Raw genomic sequence first — 25516 nt, 5'->3', positions numbered from 1 at the left:
TTAGCATCTCTCCCAGAAGGCATTAGGGAAACAATACCACTTACTGACTCCTTTTGTATATTTCCGGGTATTCTTGTGGAAACTTTGTCATTTTATGACATATGGGAAGAGATAACATGGTTGAAGATAATGTAGTCTATTTTAAGAATTTAACATTGGTTACTGAAAGGCTTTTATGCTTCAAGTTAAGGAAGGCAAAGAATATTACAATGAAGATATGTATGCTGTTTATTCTTGGATTTTTTTAGCAGCATATTGATCTTTTAGAAGGACTTTCAAATTACTTTAGTAAGTTGGAAAATAAGGAAAAAAATATGTCTTTATTAAGCACGGATAGACTGCTACACTGGGTACCAAAGGTATACCTAAATGTGCCGTACTCTTTTAATATTTTTAAATAATGTTATTCAGCATTGTTTCCTAAACTAGGTTACTTATACTCAGAATTTTAGGATTGGTAATAATTTATCAAGGATTCCTAAAAATTATTAGATATGTTATACCATCTGTTTGCTAACAAATGTGAAAGATATATTCTTGGGTTTGTTCAAAAGTCATAAGCCAGTTTAAGGAGAACCTGGAATATTCAGTAGCAGTATACTGAACAATTCTGGAGGAAAATGTGTGTGACTGGATAAGATCAGAAGCTATCTGAAGGCTGTTGTACTGTGAGGAGAGGATGGTCAGTAAGTTTCATCTACTCAGATGAATAGGAAGTGACTATTTTAGGGAAGGTGTTGAAAAGCATTTCGAGGCCACTCCCAGATCTTAGCAAGTATATGCAGTTTTCAGCAAGTAGTGACTGCTAGTGGTGGGGGAGAGAGGAGTAGGGACATAATATTTATTTATCATGCTGTTTGTTGTGAGATAAAGAGAGCAATAAAATGGTACCATGTATTTCTATTACACTTCAGAGAGCCTAGCACCTTTAATGATGAAAAGTATTTTTGGATTTTTTATCATAATACTGAGCACTCCTAAAAATTCTTCATTTTACCAAATTATAATGAAATAAATTCTAAAGTCCCTTCTATTACCAAAAGTTTGTGATTCTGTGACAGCCACTTATACTAAGGTTATTTTGAGCAAGTAAAAACATTTCCTTCATTTTTAACAGTAAGATGATTATTATTGTATTTTGTTTCGAATTTTATGAACTCTCAAATTCTGACTTTGCTGCTTATGTTTGTTTCACAATAGTTTTGCAAACACATTTTTTTTTAGTTCTTAAAAATCCCTAAATCACTAGAACTTTTAAAAAATATATTAGTGAGATAAACAACAAGGTCCTACTGTATAGCACTGGAAATTATATTCAATATCTTGTAATGGTCTAAAATGAAACAGAATATGAAAAGGCATATATATACACACATACACACACACATATATATAATATATGTATAAATGAGTCACTCCACTATGCTATACACCAGAAATTAACACATAAATTGACTATAATTCAACAACAAAAAAACCCTTTGAAAACCCTTAAAAAAATCTATTAGTTCCTTAGCCATAAACCCTTCTAAAAATTAGAATTCCAAGTACCTTAGCTATATTCCAAAATGCTAATTATTACTACAGTTTCTTTAGAACTTCCCAACCTTGCTATACGAACTCATGAGTGTATCTAGAGAGTCTACGCTTAATTTGTTCTGTTCATAGCAAGAAAATTTTACCCCCGTTATCTTAGAGTGTTAATAGCCAATACTTCAGTTGAAATGTTTCACTTATTGCTTTAAGTTTAGGAGCATTAATTTAAAAGCTGATTTTCTACTTAAATGATTAAAGATTACAGGCTTAAAATAAAAATACAATTTTGTTAGAAAAAAAGAGTATTATGACAAGAATAGTAAAAAGATATAACGAAGTAAAAACCATGTTCTTTATTATCGCTTGTAACTTAAAATGATAAGCAAAAATCTAGGGCAATAAGTAGACTGTCATCATTCTAAGATCAAGAACTTCTTAGAATTTCAGGCAGGGTTTTTTCACACTCAACAAAGTTTGTAGGATAATATTGCAATTTCTTATTGTATAATGAAAATTTACTTGATTGCTCTTAATTAACTTACAAAAGAGTAACGTTCCCAGTGAGTTTTCAAAAGAAATCCAAGTCTCTTGCATACATGGTAGGTGGCAGTCTTTTCACATTGCAATTTCAAATTAATGTTTAAAGACTTTTAAGTCACAAAAACCATGTTTTTGATCATATTGTTACCCAAAAGAAGAAGGGAAAAGACCTCAGATCTTGTCTTACCCAAAAGAGAAGAATTCAGAAGGGAGTGTTGTACAGGGAAAGATTTTAAAGGTTTTATTTAGCAAAGGGAAAGTACACCTCCAAGAATGGGAGGTGGGCTGATCCAAGGGTGGAGAGCAATGGCCTTTGTTTGCCCCTTCTCTTAAATTAAACCCTTGCTTAGAGGTGGTCTCTTGACTGATTGACAGCTCTTGCCCCTGGAGTGCTTAGTCATGCTTACCCACTTTTGCACATGTCCTTACTCATGATGCACACAGGAAAACCCATGGTGGGTGGGCCAAAACTGCAAAGCTTATTGTATTATAATGAGCACTGGGTCATGTCCAGTTAGGCCCTTTCACTACTGCACAGTTGCAGCTGTCCAGTTCTAACAGTTTCTTGCTGGCACTCATTTAGAAGAAGTAGATTCCCTTTATGCTGGACGCAGACATAACACCATCTTCTGCACTATCTCTGCCTCCACCTTATCTGCCCAGTGCCCCCACTTATCTAACTACTAAACAATACCATGAATATGGAAGTTCTCTAGAATCTGGTAAGGCAGATTTGAGGTCCTTTGTCTGATCCTTAAGCTCCTTCATGATGGATTTTCCACATTAAGACTTTCTTACTACCAATACTTAAAGAGAAAAATGGGAAGTCCCAATTAAGATTTTTCTACTGATTAAAAGAACTATTAATGTATCATTTATTTGTTTGGAAAGTAAATCATATTTCAAATTTGTCTCATCTTACAATAAAAACTTTCATTTAAAAGCACAGTGTGATTATAAACCAGGAAGGGGCATTGGATAGGACTTCTTAATCTAAAGTCCATAAAGTTTCAAGGCTTCATGACAGCTGTGAACCTTCTGACACTGTAAGATATTGTATGTCAATGAACATGTTTCTAATTAGAGGATTGAGAGAGAAGCGAGAGGAGAGAAAGACAAGAGTAAAGGATGACTTGGAGGATTCTGGCCTGAGCAACAGAGAATGGAACATGCGACTGACTGGGAAGGGATGATTTCTGGTGGAGCTGGGGATTTCGAGTGGAGCTGGGAGGGCAGGGGTCAAGTGCTCGGTTTTATATGGGTTAACTTTGAGATGTCTATTAGATAAGTTAACCCAATCTGAACTAACTGGACAAAAGAAAGTAAGAAAATCCAACAAACAAGCAAATACAGTGTTCAGGTAGGTAATGATGCTGAAAGGCTATTGTGTGCTAGGACACATTTCTCCTGAGGGACCAGTTTTGTGCACATGCTACTCTAGTTTTTCTCCCAAGTGCATTTAAAGGCAAAGATATCAGTTTCACCTTTGAAAAAGAAACCGTTTTCTTTCCATATGTATTTTTGTTGTTGTATCAGTGATATATAGCTATTAAAGATGGTTATAAATATTTAAACTATTAATGGTTGTGTTACACATTATAAATAGCTTTATGAGCTCACCAAGCACCATGAGTGATATACTCTGGTTCCCCTGGGAACCGTGGATAAAGTCATTGCCACGCTGGAGGACATAATGTGCATTCACCAGTGACAAATGAGTGCTCTGTTAGTAACAGATACTACACTGAGTTTACTTGAGTCAGTAAAATTGGTGGCAAAGAGAGGACATTATGTAAACTGATCTCATCTAATTGATAGTACACTAAGACTAAGAAAAAAGTTTAAATTCTTATGAAATTAACTTGACACCAGAGTAACAAAAGAGTGGGTTTTTATAAATCCTGTAATTCATATAAAGTAATCTATCAATGACATTGGTAATTCAACCATACCTCATTTTGAATTTTTCTATCCTTATCTATTCCTTTCTCTTTTTTCTGCCCTCATTTTTCCTGTGTCCTCTCTTAGGGGGATTCCTCACACTTCTATTTAGACTCATTGCTACAGGGTAAAATTAGTAATTATCTAGGTGGGCAGCTATCTTATAGGGTGTGAAAGGGAAGCTGGGCTGACTTGATAGAGCCCCAGCATCCTGGGAACAAGCAGCGTGGCCTTCTTCGTCTTGGTGACTTAATTTCCACGACTCTTGATTGTATCACGCATATCCATTTCTCTACGTCTCAACTTCCTCGTTTGTGAAACAGAAATAAAAGCCAAGCTGACAGTTGTTTTAAAATTAAGTGAATAAATGTAGAGAGTTTCTGAGTGTAAGATACTATATTATGTAAGACACTGTATTAGTATAATTATTATAACAATCAAGAGTTTCTAATGGAGATAGTATGTACGAAGGGACTATGGGCTGGTTACATTATCTGGCCCTCAATTATTGAGCTTCTGACTATATGTCGGGCTCTTTATTGGGTACTTAGGGTACAGGATCTGGGATCTTTACAGCAGCCCTGAAGAGCAGCACCACTTCTGTAGTTTATACGACACTGAAACTGATATTCAGAGAAGTGATGTTCTCAAAGTCACACACACAGATTGACAAAGCCAGATGTGGCTCCAGCCTAGTCTGCCCAGTTCCAAAACCTGTGCGCAGTCCCTCACCCACAAGGACAGTGGCGAGGCGGCCAGGGTGAGAGTCCTTGACTGAGCACAGCCCTGTACCCCAGGCAAGTCCAGGGAACGGGTTTAAGCTGAGTGTTCTCACCCATAAGATGACATTAGAAGATCTTTAGGAATCCAGGAAAATCATTTCCCAGAATGGCTGGGGATGCTGGGATCTGTGTTTTTTAAAGTGTGGTTTGTTTTTGCAAAGTCAGTTATCTAATTAAATCCTTTACTGTACTCAGATCAGTCTCCCGCCAGTGCTGACGTTGACCAGAGAAGGAACTCCCTTAGGTCTACAGAAGCCAGGAAAAGCTCCCTAGAGGACATAACCTCCATGTTTGCTCTTCCGTTTCATTCATCGTATACATTAAACTTCCCCAGAAAGGGTGAAATTAAGTGCTGCAACACAGAGTGCAACAGACTTTCATGTATTTACATTATCTGTTTCAGGTATTTTTTTAAGAATAGTTTATTAGCTCTTTTTAATAAGATGAAATTATTTTCAAGTTATTTGCTCATTTCTATGATAAATATGGTTAGATAAACTTGATTTAACTCTTCATTCCTACACAAAGAACATGAATGTCTTCTGGAATTTAAAGAAATGAAAAGGAATTTATGTTTCTTACTTTCATTTCTTTGTACAGCTGGGCTTAGAGTCAATATATCTGGACTATGTCAAGAGTCTTTAAGAATCTCTTATACTATCCCCATTAGATAGAAATGTTGTCTTATATTACATAAAAGCCATATGACAAAATTCTTGCCATTTTTTCTGCCATTTATGTTTTATTGATGCAAAGCCATTTGTTAGATTTTATGAAGGTACAAGGATATATATTCAGAAGTGAAGATGGCTAGGAAGACCCCAGCATAGATTATTTTGTAAGTATTTTAATATATAAATTCAAAATGGAAAGTTGAGATGAGAAATTTTACTTCTTTTCTATTACAAATGAAAATTAATAATGGATATAAATTAAAACACTAAATAAGTAAATCAGTGTAAGTCTCTGATCCCTGCTACATCTTTATCATTCATAAAATTTCTGCCAATTTTGCAATATAATTCTAATTTCATAAGAACACTCACATTAACTAAATTAGTATCCTGCCTTTGAAGTAACACATGTGCAATAAAGCATTATGTTGATTGATTGCAATGCTTAACAGTGCCTAACACTTATTTAGCACTTTACATCCTCAAAGCACTTTACAAACATTAACTAATTCATCATCGTGTCACTGTGATGTCTGGAAGGTGGTAGAATTCCCATTTCAGAGATGAAGAAATTAAATAAAGTGGCTTATGGCAGTGAAAGACTTTAGAAAGTCTAACTATCAATACCTCAGGAAAGTTTCAACTAAATGACTAGAGCAGGGAATTGGCTGTGTGCATATGATATAAAGAAAGCAGTTCAAGTTGAATATCATATTACAACCCTACCACTTTTCAACTATGGCACTTAGAAGGATGAATGACCATTCTCAACAATCCATGTTTCCTTCCTAACCTTTGCTATTCCCAAAGAGCAATGATACAATTAATTTTGCCTACTATTTTCCATTTTTAAAATACATTTTTTTCATAATTAAAAACTCTTATGAATTTAAAAAGACAATTGTTCAGGAATTTTCCATTTGGCATCATGAATCATGTTTGAGAAAAAATATCAACTACTGGAAATGTTCAAAAATTATTTTAAAAAAACAACGTTAACTAAGAAGTTTAAGTTATTTCCAGTCAGAATAATTTTTTAATATTGATTTCAAAAGAGACTATCAACAAAAGCTCTACAGATTCTCAAAGAAATGTTATCCAGAAAGTGTCATTATTTCAACTTTACTGAAAATTTGTATTTGTCACATGATACAGTAGTATTGATCTGACTTATAATGAAATTCATTCTATACAGACCCCAAAAGTATACAAAAATTTGGTTGAAGTATAATATAGATTCAGAAAGCAATGTAAATCATACAATTTAACAAATTTTACATAGTAAGCCCAACTGGGAAACCACCTGATAGATCAAGGAATAGAACTCCAGACATTGCCCGTATCCCAGCTCCTAGTCCCTGCCTCACACACATATCTCTGCTACGACTCCTATCACTACCAATATTTCGTTTGGTTTTGAATTTTACAAAAACATAATTACGTAGTATGTCCTATTTTTTACTATTTTATTACTGTCTTCTCTCTGTGTTTTTTACAAGAACCATCCATGTTGTTCCAGGCAGCAGTATTTATTCATTTTCATTGCCGTAGCGTGTACCATTAATACCTATGCTTGTATGACTGTACGTCTATACACAATCAAGTTTACTTACTTGATTGATTCCACTGTTGATGGACTTTTGTTCTAGTTTAGAACTATTACATATAGTGCTACTATGAGCATTTTTGTATGTATGTTTTGGTGCACATATGTGTAGATTTGTTATTTAAACCTAGGAACAGAATTTTTGGATTATAGAGCATGCCAAACAATTTTTCAAAATTCTTCTTGCAATACCAGTAGGGTATGACAATTCCCTTGCTCCACAATCTCCCCAAACTCTTGAAAATAAAATTTTACTGGAACGTAAGTGTGCACATTAGTTTGGTATTAACAATGGCTGATTTTACAAGAGATGAATAGTTAGGAAAGAGATCATACAACTCATGCATTGGTTTCCTTGGGCTGCCATGACAAACTCTCACAAACTGGTTTGCTTAAAACAACAAAATGTATTCTCTCGTAGTTCTGGAAGCCAGAAGTTTGAAATCAAAGTGACAGAGCATCAATTCCTGTGGAGGCCCTGAGTGGGGAGCTCTCCTTGCTCCTTCCAGGTTTTAACAGCTGTTGGTTTTCCTTAGTTTTTTTGGCTTGTGCCTATAACACTCCAATTTCAGCCTCAACTTCACATGGATCTCTCATCTGTGTGCCTGTTCTCTTCTGTGTGTCTAAGGATACTCATTGTATTTAGGCCCACTTGAATAATCCAGCGTGATCTCATCTTAAGATCCTTACCATAATTACATCTGAAAAGACTGTTTTTCTACATAAGGTAACATTCACAAGGTTCAGAAATTTTACGTGGATGTCTTTTAGGGGGGAATTTTCAGCCTACCATAGGCCAAAATGTGAGTAGGAAGATCTTGGACTTGCCTTCTTCCACAGACAAAATAAAACTACAACTACATATAAAGCAACATCTCTGAGAATGACCTGAAAATTAGCAGAAAAGATTTTCCATGATTAAGGATAAAAAGAAAAAGCCAAACTGAAATGGGTAGGAAGGTCAGAGATGCCATCTACCTGGCACCCATACCCCCAGCATGGCAACCCACAGGTGGGAAGACTATCACAGCCACAGAGGTCCTTGAAAAATGAAGTGTCCAAACCATGCCCTGGGTTCCCCGGCCCAGGGGACCTGCACCAGGAAGACAGCTACCTGTAATGTCCAGCTTTGGAAAACAGTAGAGCTTACATCTGGGAGAGCTGGAGGGCTGTAGGAAAATGAGACTGTTAAAGAGCATGCACTAACTCACTTGCTCCAAGTCCCAGCACAGAGGTAGCAATTTGCAAAGTGCATGGGTCATACATAACAGAGATTCATTAAATAATTTTAGTCTATGTGCTCAAGGGGCAGGGATCTGTGGGAACTTTCTCTAAGTACAGAGGTGCTGGCAGGTGCCAGGTTTTCTTGCTCACCTTTTACCAAGCTGGCCTGGCACTGGAAACTGCCATTCTAACTCTCTCCATCTACCTTACTGGCACTGCTCACCCCACCCCAAGTTCAAAAATAGACCCACTCTAGCCAATACTCCTCCAAAGTGACCTACCAATACACCGAGGTGCCCTCAGCTTGGATTGTCATCCCCATAAAGCAGTTCCTGTCCCTAGGTGAGCCCCACACAACAGAGAACCTGCAAGAGTTGTAGCTAGGCCTTACAGCCAGCCACAGAAGAGGCCAGCCCCACATACTAGCATGCCCACTGCAATCAACCCAGCCACAACAGGAGGACATGTGCAGCCCACACAGGAGACACTCCTAAATCACTTGGCTCTGGAAACCAAAGGGACCAGGCTTTGGGCTCCACAGGTCACCTTCTACATAAAGCCACTCCTTCAAGACCAGGAGATGTAGCTAATCTGCTTAATATATAGAAACAAAACACAGAGAGTTAGGTAAAATAAGGAGACAAAGGAATATGTTCCAAATGGAAAAATAAGACAAAACATTAAAAAAAAAAAAAAAGAACTAAACAAAACAGAGATAAGCTAACTACACTACCAGACAAAGAGCTCAGTATAATAGAGTCATAGATAGGCTCCCCAAACTCAGGAGAAGAATGAAGGAACACAGTGAGAACTTCAACAAAGAGAAAATACAAAAAAGAACCCATTCAGAAATGAAGACTACAATAACTAAAATGAAAAATACACTAGAGGGAACTAACAGCAGATTTGAAAATGCAGAAGAATGAATCACCAATCTGGAAGACAGAGTAGTGGAAATCACCCAATCAGAATAGCAAAAAAAAAGAGGATCATTTAAGGGACCTCTGAGGCAACATCAGGCATATTAACATTCACATTATAGGGCTCCCAGGAGAAGAAGAGACATGGGACAGAAAACCTATTTGAAGAAATAATGAATGAAAATTTCCCTAACCTAGCAAAGAAAACAGACAACCAAATTCAAGAAGCATAGACGGTGCCAAACAAGATGAACCAAAGAGAGCCATACTATGAGAAAAAGTTAATAGTAAATCTTAAAATCATCAAGAGAAAAACAACTAGTTACCTACAGGGGAGCCCCCATACCATTATCAGCTGACTTTTCAGTAGAAACTTTATGGGACAGAAGAGAGTAGCATGACATTCAAAATGCTGAAAGGAAAAACTTGCAGTCATGTATATTCTATCTAGTAGGTTAGTATTCAGAATTGAAGAAAAGATAAAGATTTTCCCAGACGATCAAAAACTGAAGGAGTTAATCATCACTAAACTGACCTTATAAGAAATGTTAAAGGGGCTTCTTTAAATAGAAAAGATCGTAACTAGACAAAAATTATGACAGAAAATGTCTCACTGGTAAAGGCAAACATAGTAAAGTTAGTGTTTCAAACAACTATGTAGATAGTGTGAAGGTTAAAAGACAAAAGCAGTAAAATCATCAATATACACAATGATTAGTTATGTGATATGCAAAGTAAAAAATATAAAATATAACAAAAACAAAAATGTATAGATAATTTTAAATACCATTAAGAACCAATTTTAAAGATAGGCACTACAATGTTTACTGTAGTTGCCTCTGGGGATTGGGATTTTAGAACAAGATGGGCAGAAGACGTTATTTTCTTACTACTTTAAGTCGTTTTAAGTCAGGATTGTGGGTGACTTCTGTTTTGTGTTTTAAATAAATTTTTTAAAAAGGAAAACACTTTAGAACAATCAGATATTCCTGTAGTCTATATCACTATCTTTATAAGTTTATTATTTGGTCAAAAAAATTTCAGATAATCACACTGAATAATATTGCCTTTTATAAATGGTAGAAAAGAAAAAGTGATGGTTAATCAAGAAAGTATAATTTGCAAATCTATAGGCTAGCTGATACTTAGAAGCACCTAAAACTAAAATTTGTAATAAGATTTTAAAAATAGGGCACTATTAGATTTTCCCACAATTCAAAGACCCATTCTGGTTTTATTTTATTTTCTTACTTCCCACAGTAACAATTTTTTAATTGAATTTTAGGGGTATGTCAATATGATGATACAGTGCCAAGTTGCCATGGAGAAAGTATCCCAGAGGACTAACGCTAAAAGGCAGATAATGTTGACATTTTCTTGCTTCTGTGAATTTTATGTTTACGTCAGCCTGAATTGTGCAAAGTTGAGCTCCAAAACTAAAAGTTTTGTAAAAATATTTTAAATGGTTTATTTGTTTAATAGTCACATTGAAATTTCTGTTCCTTTGATTTTTCAAATATCAGATACTTTTTTAAAAATCAGGCCCAATTGATTTTTCAAACTTCAATATTTGTTTTAAATACACGTATTTTAAACATGTGTGCTTGTGCATCCTACATATCTAGGGGAGAGAGAGAAATTCATTAGAGCGTATCTCACCCAGAATTTTCTAGCATCTTCTTACTTTGCATTCCTACGTCCTAAAATATCAAATTGAGTTTGAGATTTGAATCTGTTTATAAAGAAAAATAATGAATGCATATTCTAAGTTCTGATCAATTGCTATTTTTATTATTAGATTCTAAGAGAAATTCTGAAAAATTTTTCTATAAATGTGTTAGGGTGCATAGATTCCGTAACTATAAAAAATAAATCAGTAGATATTTTGAAGAGGAAAAATGGAAAGGGGAAGATTTTTTTTTTCTCACGAAATGTCAGGAGGTTGTGTTTGTGTTAATGAGAAACATTATCTTACCAAACAAAGAATCGTAGTATCCTCATTTCCATTTATATAGGAAATTGATTAATACTTAACTAATTGGCACACGCAAATGGGGATTAACTAAATTCACTTTTCTTCACAACTCAATGACTGTAATTTAGATCCTTACTTAGATTTAAATCTTTTATTATTTTTGAAGGTAATCATCTTCCTGTTGTTAGAAATAAAATATCAAAGCACCATACTAATTATAGCTTATTTGTGTCTCACAAATTAGCTAATTAACATTACTGAAAAGTAAACGTACAGTGAGCAAAGTTTAAACTCCTGAATTGGAGTCAAGCCTTTTACACAATATAGTGATGAGATATATGCCATTGGGTCGGATATACTTTGGAGCTAATAACTATAGTTATTCAGTTTTACTTCAAAAGAATTGCTTATTCTGATGTTTCAATGCAATTACATCTGTGAATTTTTTGCAATTAGCTCTTCTAGATAGATAAGAGACATGAGGAGTTGGGAAAACTCCATCAGGAAGAACGAAGTGGCAAAGCCCTGGTAATGTACCACTAGCCAGGCTGCATCTGAAAGGCTCATACTTCAAAGAAGACCCAGCCCTTCTAAAATTCTAAAGTGCGTTCCTAATTTTTGTTTATGGAAATATTATGGTCTTGAATCATTTAGGTTACTCCAGCTTTGCATGATGTAGCCCTCATGCTACATGTAAACTCTTAGAATCCCTGGAGTAGCTTTCTCGTAGTCCAGATGTCTTGTTGAGTCAGACAGGCCTCTCACTCTAGCTACAGAAGCCCCAGACAGGGTCTCACTCTAATCAGAGAGAACCTCAGACAAATTTGTTATATGGGCAGTTGGGGGGGGGGTCTTCCTCTCTCACCATCCTTCTTTTCTCACTTGCAGTCTTTTCCACCTTCAAAAGACATCTTTTCAGCTGTCTCCAATGAATTATCTCATTATTTGCCATCATTCAACTGGGTAAAATGCACCAAACTCCTGAGTTGCCTTTTCTCTCCCCTATAAAAATGTACTAATCTACTGTCCATCCCTTCACGGCCTTTCTACAGAGTTTAATAAACTAATCTGTGTTCAAGCTGACAATGGCTTAAATCAGAGAGAGTATCACTAGAGGCATCCTGGAGAAACCTGACCTAACCAAAGTGTTCGGGGCAGATGCTGGGAACAGCAGTTCTTGAGTGGAAAGCAAGCCCTCTTACTCTCAAAATTAGACCAAATGGAAGATTGCTTCATCGTGCTTTACAATCAACTTCAGGCCTTGGAAGTTGGCTTCCCAAGTGATGCAATGCTTGTTCTAAGAAAGATGGTTTGCCTCAGATAAAGAGGAGGGCTTTAAATCATCATGTGAATGCAGAGAAAAAAAATTGTTACTGGAAAAGGAGCAAAACCTTTCATCTTTGACCCAGTGTCCCAGAGTGGAAAACATTTACTTTGAGATTCCATACACAGGTCAATGTACCACAGAAGCCAAGAGTGGTTTTTAAAAACAATAGCACTAACCATAAGCCACCCAAGAATCAGAGACACTTTTATACAGACCCGTTTCTTCCTTCACATGCTCATTTCCAAGGCCACATGGGTTGGGGGAAAATTGTGCATCCTGCTAAAGTGGTTTTCAGTGTGTATGTGAATGTGTTTTACCCTTGACATATTTTCCTATCGGTAAAAGTGAAAAAAACAACAACAACAACAAAAAAAAGATAGAAAGAAGAAAAGTCAAGGGAAAGAAAAAGTTTAACTACTGCAAATTTCAATGCATAAAGAAAATTCTCCATCAGCTTCAAACTTTAGGTAGAATGTTTAAAGAGTAAGCTTTATTTTGGTTTTTTGCACTTTGGGGTTTTTTTTAATTATTATTTATTATTATTATCATTTTTAGTTTTTGGGTTTGTTTTTTTGTTAATTTTTTGGTTTTGTTTGTTTGGAAGTTTATTTATTTATTTTTAATGGAGGTACTGGGGATGGAACCCAGGACCTCAAGTATGCTAATAACCATGCATTCTACCACTGAGCTATTACCCTCCCCTCTGCTTTTTGCACTTTAAATCCCATTACCTAACTGAGGGATGTTTTGTCCAAAAGGGACATAAACAAGCCTTACTACAAAACATCCCAACATAAAAGCTTAATTATGTACCTACCTCTAATAAGTAACTGCTTCTTAGCCAATGCATACTGTTCATTTCTCTCAAACTTTGGCTTTATGGAGACTTCTGTGGCCCCCACAAGTCATTCACTCTCGCTACATTGTGCCAGTATCACAGTGTTATTCTCTAGGTGTTTAATGTATTACATCTCCTCAAGTCAACTTCTCTTTCAATCTTTTCTTTCTTTGATAGATTTTAATATAGTAACATAAAATCTAATGAATGAATGAGCAAATGTATGAGTAAAAGAATGAATGAATAATAAATGAACCAAATTCATTTACTTCCATAAATTCAGATGAACAGTTGTTTAGATAAATGTTATCCTTTGATTTAAGACACAACTGATATGAAAATAGAAATGAAACACAAGTAGAGTGAATGACAGAGTCAGTTTTTAGTCAAATAATTATTTCCTCTAGGTACATATTAGGTCATTTGGAAAGTTTTTTTTCAGGCCAGTACATTGAACTAGTTATTTACTACGTAATATCATGTGAAAAAGTCATGCAACTTTTGACTCTTTTATAATCAGAGAGCAGTTAACCCCTGGAGAGTTAAAACTTCCTTTTAGAACCATGGCAGTAATCGGCAAGAAGCTACTTTTCCAGTTTTGCAGATTTATAAGAGAAGAGGATTATCTTTTGCAAAAGTACGAATAATACCAAATGAACTTGTGTGGCTGGTTGGCCCATACAATGAAGCCTCCCTAGCCATTCTCATTTTAATAAAATAGTGTTTTTGAAAGAGATGATATCAATAATACCGTAATATTTTAAGTACCTAAACTGCACTTAATAAATTCAAGAGTATTATCAGTATTATCCTCTTGAAAAGTGTTATCTCATTTAATCCCTGCAATACATCTAATCTGAAGGTATCATAGTTATCCCTAACTTACACGTGGGGAAACTAGAGGAAAAGAAACTCACTCAAGCTAGTAGAAGTTAGAGCTGAAATTTGACCCCAATTCTGTCCAACTTCTGAGCTCAAGCTTTAAATCATTATAATATAGTCTCCTTCGTCATGTATAACCACAAGAATGTTAGCTCCACAGGGCAGACTTATATATCTATTTAGGACCCTGATATATCACAAGTGTTTAATTCAATGCCAATCTCACATAGTGGGACTCAACAAAGATTTGCTGAATGAAAGAATGACAAATAGTGAGGATTCCCTTACATCGACACTTGATCCTCTTGAATCAGTTGTTGACTCCGTGAAGTTGGAAGGAAGATATTAACCTGAAACAAAAAGAGCAGTTAAGATGTATGGGGTTAGTAGAGTTCCTTGTGTCAATCACATGTTTTGATAGATGCCTCATCATCTGCCTAAAGTGAAACTTTTAGAACATTGATCCCTTATGATGTCTCTCCAGGGTTCATGATAAAAGAAAGACTAAGGTCCTTTTTGCTCCTGTTAAACACATAATAACTCTTAGGGTAGGCTTAAAGTATATAGGTATAAAATTGGGTAATCTATTAAGCACAGGACAATAAAATATCAAATAATTACTAAATTAAAAAGATATTTGATACACTGAACCAGAAGATTCATGGACATATTCAGATTCTTTGAGCTAAAATGATCTGCTTGGTCACATTTTTCAAATAGTCTGGGTGAAATGTACTGTGCCAGGAATATTATCTCTGCTATATTTTGATTATTCCACAAAACCAAAGCATATAAACAAAGGGTGCACACATGGAATAAAGGCTGTAAGTTACCAGCAGGCTGAATGCTTTCAATCTTATAGATTATTATTTTATATTCAGTCTACTATTGTTTGTGCAAACACACCTTGTTCCTTCTTACCTCTAGAATTTTTCTCATGTTACTCTCTTCCTTAGAATACCCTCTCTTTTCTTCAGGTAGGTATCGAACTGTACTTAAGCTCAATTAGCTCAAACCTCATTTCTGTGAAGACACTCCCAAGAAAAATGTTGAATTTAAAGTCTGAGGGCTGTCTAAGAATGAAATAACCCATCTCCTCAACTTGAATTTGTGCATAAATTTTCTGAGTGGATGTTGCAACCTAGGCTTGTACATTGCAAGAGACAAAAATTTAAGATTCTAATTCAGGCAGACAGACTCCAAAATATAGGCATTTATCTCCAAGACGTAGGTACATAATCACATGTATGTGATTAAAAGGCATTTAAAGTGACAGAGGTACACAAAGAGCCTTCTTCGCCAGTTTACCTATGAAAGCCTCACCCAAAACCTGTGTTTCAGCAAGGCCTTAAAGAGCATGTGATGCTTGAATGAGCGGAAAGCAGCAGAAAAGGCTTTCTAGACAGGAGGAGGATCGCGTGAAAAGATTCAGAAGGGGAATACAGATAAAATTGAGTAAGTATTGGGAGGAAGCTAGATTACTGACAACAGCAGAAAAATAGGGTCATAGAGAGCTGTTGAAGAAAGAACTCCAATGCCAAATAAATGAGTTAGTACTTTTTGAAATAGGCTTTAAGACACATTAGGCTCTTAATTCTGGTAAAAGTATGATGAAAGTGACGTTTGTTTGTCAGCAGTATTCACTTCTCCTCTTATCTCTCCATCTAAATCGTACCTTTCTTCAACTCAAAAACAAAACCACTTGGAGGTTATTTGCTGACATCATTTTGAAGACAAACATTTCCAAGAAACCAACTCCAGCCAATAAAAATCTGAATTTAATTAAATGAGGAAAAATCAAAACTTGTGTAAAACAAAAATAAATGTTACAACTGGCACACAGTAATATAGAAAAACTCACTAATGAAAAAACACATTTTTTTTCAGGCAATAAAACTTAGCCGATACTTATGTGGTGGAAAATCTCAACCTCCATCCACTTTGCCCATATTATAAGGTAGTTTTAATTATCAAGACTCCAGAGACTTTGCTCATGTAGGAAAATATTACTTAGACATATAGGATATCAACTTTCACCTTATATATTATAATACATAGAAGTTATTTTCATGGGTTTTCACCATGGGAGAAAATCCTTTCAAACAAATTACTTTCCAGTTTAGAATATTTTTCTGTACATCAGTGGCCAACTCAATAATTCTCAATGCTTTAAGAAGTGAAGCACAGGAAATTCTTTCATCTTTGAGTTGGCATGTTCCCTTTTCTACACCATAATATCGCACTTAGTATCGGTTGGGTAAGCCCAAGCTGGCTGTCCCTCTGCCCTCCACAAACCACAACCAGGAATAGATTTATCTTATTTGGGAGGCCAAGTTCAAGTAAAAGGTTCTCAGATTAGGGTCGAAGGCATTAGCAGGTTGGCAAAATTGATTGTGGTAAAACAGAAATGTCTTTTATAAAATAACATGGAAGCAAAAAAAAAAAAAGGTTCATTTATTTTATATTTTGGTTTAAAAATGATTTCCTCTGGGATACCAGTTCCTCACCAAATACCAATAGCACATGGTAACTAAATCCATCAAGTCAAACAGTATTTGAATCCTTTGATTGCTTTCCCACATTCTATTTCTTTACAAAGTCAGTAAACATTGATTTATTATATAGTCTCAGAATTTTAAATTATATATTCTAAATGCCTTTATGGACCTGAGGATGATTTTTGGCATCAACCAATATTGAGATGGAATTATTCCCAGAGAGAATACTCATGTTCTACCAAGTAGTAAAATACTAAAATCTGTTTGGGGTTGGCATAAGAGTCTACACTGGTTTAAATAGAAAGCTTACTAACTGAAGTACCAAAATGGCATTGTTAAAAACCAGGTTTATGTTACATCTTAAGGAAATGCACCTTACCTCGTATGATGTAACTATTAGACAAACAATAAACCTGGCACATACTCGATAAATATTTATTCACAGAGATATTGTATGACAATGTGCAGAGGGAAAACAAAGTAAGCAATCAATCAAAGTCACATTGATATTATCTATTTTCAGGAATACTTGCATTTATTTCAGGAATATGAAGAGAAATAGAAATCTCATTGTCCATGTGAAATGGATAAGTTATAAATTCAGGACATATTAGAAATAAAAATATGACAGAGAAGTAGACAATTTTGGCCTACAATCATTTGAACATTTGGGTTTTTTTCAGATCCTGATGGAAATTTATAGTTAACAATCAAAGGTTATTGTAGAACATATTCTAAAAATAGACTTCCTAACCCAACAATCTAGAAATAGTCAGAAGTCCTCCTTACTTTATTCTGACAAAAGTGATTACACACATATTCTTATATCATTTTCAATTTAATTACATATTTTATTTTACAGACCAACAGGTCTCTCTAGTATTCCTTGGGAGAATTGTTAAATAAATAAATCTCAGGTGCAGCTGCTAAATCACCGTGGCTATATTAGAGTTCCCTATTTGAGAAGCAGTTCATTTGCAAATCAGTATCTGCAATTCAGAACATCTTTCCTTGAAATTTTCCATATGAGCTCTGTTTGCTTTCTGTGTCCATGATGTCTCAACACAAGCTTCTGCTATGGCCAGTCCCTTGGGATTTTTGTGGTATCTCAGTTCTAGCTGCCCCCATTGGTTACAAGTACCATACAGACTCCACAGAAACACGCACATGAATCTTCCATTACATTCCCTTGAAGAAACCCTGGGAAAATTCTAGTGGAAACCACTGCTTTAGCATCTTCAATCAAAACCATTTGAAATAACAGTATGTTGAAAGCTATGAAAGGATATTATTTTTACAAAAAGACTTCTAAACAGAGCAATATTGGCAAAGGAAGTAGAAACATAATTTGTAGTTTTTAAGAACTACCTAATACATTTAAAAATAAATAGGGGGACAAGGTTTTCCAGAGGACAGGGATTTATAAAACTTTTCAACTGACAGGAAAGTTTGAGTTGGATAGGATAGGGGGAAAAAAGTTAAACTTGCCAACTAGGGCAGCCTTAACAACTTGAAAGAGGGACATTAATAAAGATTATTTAAAGGTAAAAATCATCAGATCTTTTCTCCTGTGTTTACCAGCTACCAGTAAATTTGCCTACTAAGGAAGCACTAGAAATTTGCAAGACAATATAAGTGAAAAACAAACGTTTGGTGGTAGAATCAAAAGATCTTCCCTTTGTATTCCTCTTGAAACCATCAGATACCAAGTTATTGAGGCCAGATCCTCAGAATTCATCCTAGACTCTCATCACCCCCTACATTTTATAAATCATCAAATTTTTAAGTAGCTTCATTCTATCTCTCATATCTCACATCCTTAAAGAATTCCCTCTGCCGTTGCATACATTATCAATATTTTTCACTTACCTCTTTTTTCATCGCTGCACCTCCTTCTTTCTCTAAATTTATATCTTCAGTATTTTTTTATTTTAAATAAGATCGTATCACTCTGATGTTTAACATTCTTCAGAAGTCCATATCCTGCAGGATAAGCTCTAATCTCTTCGCACTGGTGCCCGGCAGTCTGCCCTCCTGCCTAAGTCAATCTCATCCTTCATTTCTCTCCCGTGGGCATCTTCTAAACATATTGAGCTTATGATGTTTTCCCAAAGACATAATGTTCTTGTGTCTTGGAAAAAAGATTTTTTTTCCTCTTTCTCTTCTCCCTACTAATAAATATGCAGTTCAATTGTTACCTCTTCTTTGAAGCCTCCTGACCCCACTCATGCCAAACTTCATGCTCTTTCCTCTGTCATAACACATTTCACGTTGTAATGACCCATCATGTGTCCTCCCCCTCACCAGACCATGAATGCCTCAAGATCAGGAATTATTTCCTGTGTGGTTTTGTCTGTAAATGTGCGAGGACTGCAGTAGTTGTCTGTTAAATAGGGTCCTAAAATTGAAGGAGTGAAGTCAGTGTTGCCTTAGGTCCAGTTGCCTTGAAGCAGAGCCTGGAATTGGAGTTCCAGACAAGAGATTCACTGGGGAAGTGCTCTCAGGAGAAACCAATAGGGCAGCAAGGAAACAGGACATGGAAAGAAGTTAAGCAAAGATGTGGTTTTAGTTGAGTCTTCGGTTCAGCCTGAGCCCACTGGAAACTCTGGAGCATGAATGGCTTACCGGGATGTATCCCTCTGAACCCACGGGCCTGGCTTTTTGGACCTCTGTGTTAGCTGTTGGTTGCACTCTGCCAAGGGTTGGAAAGCATTAATGCAGGGAAGCATCTGCATCTCCAGGCCAGCAGCTAATGTCAGCCCAGGGAGATCAACTCTCTATAAAGGGAAATAACTGTGAGCCTCTCGTAGCCAACACTTTACTGCAGCAGAACCACGGGTCCTTGCACCTGAGAGCAATCTGGGTCAAACACCACCAGCTTCTACAAACAACATACACACCAGCACAATCTCTCTTTCAAAAGCAGGTTATCTACAGATATGTTTCAGTTTCCTATCTGATTTCTCTCCTGTTCCAGTGAATCCATAGCTCCACACTTTGAGGAAATGGCTTCTTAACCTGACATATTTGGATGCTTTTCATTACCTGAAATGTATGTAACCATTAACTTTGCAAAGCCACACCAAGGACTTTAGTGAGCTGTAGCACAGTTACATTGTAGGGCTGGTACAGTAGTTCTTCCAAAGAAAATTTCTAAACAAACTGAACAGGAGAAGAGTCTTGTGGAAAACTGTGTTTCAACATCTAATGCTAACTGCACATTAATACAATTAGAAAGCACACCAAGTCCCCAGCAGATACTATAAATATTTCTTTAGAACATTTATTCTTTATGCTTACCATAAATTACTCCTTTTTATTGGGGCAGGGGAATCCTAATGTTTTGTATCTGATATTTGGTCCTCATTAACTTCACCATACATGGGAGTCAACAAATGATTGGTCACAGAACATGTTAAAGGCCTCCTAAGGCTAAGTCTGTCTGAGGTTTTATAATCTTTCCCGGGCACATGGAACTAAATAAATGGTATATCATCATATTCCAGGCATTTATCTCAGGATAGAAACATTTTACAGGTTTGTCACCTATGAAAACATGATTATGAATAGACACTTATTAGTATTCATACAACATTTATACACACCCACCCCCACACAGATAGACAAACAAAACAAATGGAAGTGATCTACCATATTTCAGTACCTTTTCAGAATTAGTGCATTTTAATAAACAACTATGCCAATTATTTTTTAATGAATAGTATAGGGTGTCAGAGAACACTGAAGGTAAAATTAAGTCCCCAAAGTAAATTTTTCTTCTGTGTTAAAAATGGAGAAATTAAAAATGAGACAGAAAATTCCTGCTAATACACATGCCAGTTTTAAACACTAGCAATGCAAAGATGTGTGTGGCAACAAGGAGCAGCCGACCTTTTAAAATTTCATTTTGCACATTATCTGTTTATTATACTGGACTCTGACCACACATTCCTATTAAGATCATGACATATTAGCAAAAGAGAGGGCTACTTGCTTCAAGCTAATTTGGAGAAGTGTTTGCAGAAGTGCAACAGAGTGGCGTGGCACTTTAGCAATGGGAATGAAAGGGGACATGAGAAATGTCAACGGCAGTCATGTGTAACACAGGCAGAGAAGAGTGCATATTAATTCAGGAAAATCTGGCCCCACTCCAAGGATTTTTACAATCCCTAGACTATGTTTAAGAAGTTCTCAAAATTGAATCACACATTTAAAAGGGGGAAAAAAAAACAACTAACTGCATCCAATTCAGGTATGAAACTAAAGATAAGGAAATTCAGGCAGCCCTTGGCTGTGTGGCTTGAGCAGATAAAAATGGAAACTGTCCAAACTCTTTGACTGTAGAAAAGTCTCAACATTTGCGTTTTGTTTCATTTTATTCTTCAGGCAGTATATTAACACAGGGGGATTACTATTATAATTTTCATTAACGTGGAATGCTCTAGATTCCCATTGAACACATAATGTATTATTGAAACCTTGATTTCTAATTTTTAACGGTTGAGAAAGCCAGTGATTATATCCAGCAGAAAAGAAGTAATTTAGTAATAAGAATTGAAATCAGCCTGTTTCTACCCAGATGAAATGAGGAGATGGCTGAAATGCAACAATAAAATTAGCTGGATAATTCAGACAAATAAGTTTTAATTTACTGATATTGAGACAAATACGATAGTGGAGTGGCTAGAGCTTAGAAAAGGGTTATTTGGATAAATTAAGTTTCAGACAAATGGAGATTTGATACTTCAAGTTCTGGAAATTTCATTTTCATCCTTTTATGAACACATTTCTAAAATATGTTACACTATTCCTTATTATTATTTTAAAAAATGAAGCATGCTGATTTTCCTTAATAAGATTATTTTATGGATGATATTTTCAAGTACTAAGAAAATTTTTAAATGTGTCCCTAGACTGATCAAATACTGCTGCAGCATTTAAATGTGACAAAGAAACGTGCTCAGAATTATTGAAGTAAGTATGATTTTTCTCTTTTGCTGCCTGTCCCTAGCGCTCACTGTTTTTCTGGTCAGTGCTTCTTCCTTCTTTCACCCACAGGCAGCTTTGTCATCCTTTGCTGTTTTTCACAGTACCTATCATTGCTTCTGAGTTCAGCTGCCATTTCTCTTGTCTGTCACTTTTTTCCCTTCTTCTACCACATTATTTTTTTTTCTTTCTTACCTTCCTTTGTATGACTTAAAAGTTTTATGTCTTCACTGTAATCTGTTAAAAACTGATTTTGGAAGCTAGCACCGGATATGTGAATGCTGGTTATTTTTTTTCCTGTAACTTTTGCATTGCTAACTTTTCCGGCAATTTTTGTTGATGTTCATGCTCAGTAGCCTTAATTTCAAATTATTTCTCATTTTTTTTTATTATTTAAGACTGTTGAGTGTGCCAGCACCTGAGAGGCTCTGTCTACAGTGACTAACTTCTTATTTTTTTATAATACTGTAAATGTGTGCTTTCCTCCAAGGGTTTTAAAGTCTTTCCCAAGTTTTTCCCTGGATAATTAAGTTCCCTCTTTTGTTTTTTCATAAATGTTTCCATGATAGTGACATTCCATATCAAAATATAAAAATACTTATGGAAAATTCCTTTCCTTTAAATATATAGTTTGTATCAGAAGAATGTTACTCCTAAAAGACTGGGGTAGGGGGAAGGCATAACTAATTCAGAAATATCATTTAAGTTAACAAGAATTTATTACATATCAGTCCATTCTCAGACTTAAAACTACATGGAGCTTAATGATGCAGGGAAATGATCCAAAGCCATGTTAGAGATTTTAAGAAATGCCAAAATAAGATCATTTCCTTAGAGGTAGTTTTTGCCTTAAAGAAATTATATTTCATTGATTGTTGCTGGCTGATTAACTTATTGCTTCAACTTTCAGAATGCTGTTAAAGACAATCTTTGCCATTAAAAAAAAAAATACAGTACTACACTCATATTATTAAGACCAAAGTGGCATTCTTACTTAGGAACTGTTAAGATAAACTGAGGCATATTAAAAAACTGTAAGAGTTTATTTGAGCAAAAGTCAATTGGAATTGAGAAGTCCCAAATCGGAAGTGGTTAGGCACATTCTGCCAACAGGAGCCAGGGGAAGGACTTAAACAGAGAAAGCGCAGAAGCAAAGAAAGGAGATTGCTGGATTGGCTATAGCTTAAAGCCTAGCTGACTGTGATTGGTTGTCCTTGGCGTTTTGATTTCATCACCATGAAGCCTTCACAGGCTTAGATTTTGGTTTGCTTATGTTGGCCACCATGGCCTCCTGAGTATAACGGCCTCCTAGTTTAATTCATTCAACAACACATAAGTATGTTGACGGGTTGTGCTACTTTGATAGCTTTTGCCATACAATCCAATTCTATTGGCTAAATGACAGTCCCTTGGACGCTGGTTTCTGCTTACATGTCCAGGCTGACTTCTGTCTCTATGCCCATCACTGAATCACTTTGTCATGCCACCCTGACATAACTATTGTCACTTGATTTCTCTCTATATTCATTTCTGTCTTTATTACATTCTCCTAACTCCCATTCTCTTTGGCTAACTTTGGTTCTTCACGTCACTTTAGAAGTTATTCCTCTGAGAAACCTTTCAGATGCCCCACCCCAAGTCCAGGCCAGAGTACATAGCATCACCAGCATTAAGACTGCATTGCTATCTTGACTTTCTGTGCAGTTTCTTCATTTCATAGACAGCACAACCAATCAAAATTAAGACCTTTCCTGAAATACACGTTAATGACTATTTACTTAGGATTAGATTTGTTTTCTTTAAACAAAAAGCCAGGCTAATGTTTATATAAACTTTTATCTATTTTATTGTAAAACTTAATGAAACATATGTAAAAGATATAATTCTGAGCACAGAGTAGAAGCTAACATTTATCAGTGACGAACCTGAAAGAATAGGGCATCGAAAAAGGAGGGTAGGGATCTCAGGTGGGCATGAGAGGGATGCATGGGAAATATCACTAGCAAGGTAGCTTTTACCATATTCTGACTAAATGCAGTGGGAATACTTTCCATTTTCAACTGAATCATTTATATGTTAATAAGGTATCTACAGCAGTCATGTGGCTAGCAATGGAATTAATCATATGTTTTCTATTTAATCCAAAGACACTATGGGATATGCAAATATTCAAATATAATATTAATTGAAGCAAAATAATATGACCTTGGAAAAGTGGTAAACCAGAAATTAATGTTTATATGTCCTAAAATCTTATTGTTTGGAAATAATATAGCTATGAGGGAAAAGGCAGAGACTTGATTCTACCACATGTTGATGGATTTAAATCTGAGATTCTCTGAAGAAATACTCTGAAAAATACAACAGTGTCAAAAATAAGTCAGAAAGTTAGAGCTTATAAAAAGGAAGAGTGAATATGGACTGTGACTTCTTACTGATGATGTATGGACTGTCTAAATGAAGCTGACATGCTTAGTGCATTCCATAGGAATAAATAACATTAATAAAAAATGAAAATCTTCAGGGAAAAGGATCCACTCTATATGGACAGCAGTCTGAAAAGTGAACAATTAATAGATATATTGCTTCAGAAACATCCCCAGATATTTTTAAACTTTGGTTTAGGGTTAGTACAACTGTTGCCGGTGGATCCAACCGGTGTTCCAGGTTCTTGTCCCATCTCAGAAAGAATTCAGAGACAAGATTTAGAGGTTAAAAAAAGTAAAGTGAGGATTTATTAAAGGATGGATAGTACACTCTCAAGGGGAGAGTGGGCAGGCTCAGGTGAGCGGCTGCCCTGAGTTTCTTTGCCAAGTTAGCTACATAGGGTGTAAAAATGAATGGGCAGAATATTCACTGAGGAGGGAAGGGCTTAGGGTTGTATTTTCTGATTATCATCTCAACTCCACCTTCCCAAAGGGAGGAGGGATTTTTGTCCTTATTCAGTCTGGATCAGAAGTGTCATGGTGTCAGTACTTGATGAGTACTTCTGATCTGCAAGGCTAATTTTATGGAAATGAGGGCATAATGAGCAAAAGGTTACATTCGGACACTGGAAATTCCTGCCTTTTCTGACCTTTCTTTGTTGGTCTCCAGGTCAAAAGGTGTGGCCCCTTATCAGCCCAAAGACTCCTGCTTTTATTTCTCTGCCCAGGGACCCCTGGTTCTTATGTGATGTATGTTTTCCTGCATTTGGCTTGTACCCCTCCTTTCTGCCCAATTCTTGCCATTTGGTCTGTGTCCCCCTTTCCCTGCTCATATCTAGGTATCTGCCTGCTCTAACACATCTATTTAATGGGGTGTCTATATATGTGTATTTCCCTATTTATGTGTGTGGATAGATAGGTGATGATTGAAGATAGATAGATAGATAGATAGATAGATAGATAGATAGATAGATAGACAGACAGACAGATAGATCGATCGATCGATCAGTGATATCCAAAATCTACTTATAAAATCACTATTCAGATAAATGTATGTCTATACCATGAACTCTTAATCCCAGAGCCATCTGTCTCCTTTGACTTCCACAGCTCACTAGTAGCCATCAGTGTATCTCTGATTCCTTGGTCTATAAGCCTCTTGTCAATGTACTAAACTAATAGGAAGCACTATTACCCAAAGCTCATTTATCCACAGTAGTCTCCTAATGGTTGTTTTTAACTTCAGTCTTTCTTCTAAATTGTTCATCACGCCTGGCACTATCAGCCCTTAGAAGGTAGAAATAAAGCATGAGAATTTATTGCATGCCTACCAATCTAAGGGCAGTTCTGAACTTACAACA

The 25516-nt window shown here is 35.8% G+C and overlaps 1 protein-coding gene and 1 pseudogene across 2 annotated transcripts in view; one reads left to right on the top strand and one right to left on the bottom strand.

Moving 5' to 3' along the window:
- LOC123611706 (uncharacterized) overlaps positions 1–25516 on the bottom strand; it is a 90185-nt gene that overhangs the window by 2119 nt on the left and 62550 nt on the right. For both annotated transcript variants that reach the window (XR_012506347.1, XR_012506348.1), the window contains one exon: positions 14534–14595. The gene's annotated coding sequence lies outside the window, so the exon portion shown is untranslated. The remainder of the gene's footprint in view (positions 1–14533; positions 14596–25516) is intronic.
- Positions 1–25516, top strand: part of LOC105077978 (uncharacterized) — a 73654-nt pseudogene that overhangs the window by 45493 nt on the left and 2645 nt on the right.

Source organism: Camelus bactrianus, chromosome 1 (assembly GCF_048773025.1).
Source record: "Camelus bactrianus isolate YW-2024 breed Bactrian camel chromosome 1, ASM4877302v1, whole genome shotgun sequence".
In the NCBI taxonomy this organism is placed as follows: domain Eukaryota; kingdom Metazoa; phylum Chordata; class Mammalia; order Artiodactyla; family Camelidae; genus Camelus; species Camelus bactrianus.
The sequence above is the reverse complement of the archived record's forward strand: the minus strand, read 5'-3'. Positions and strand labels throughout refer to the sequence as shown.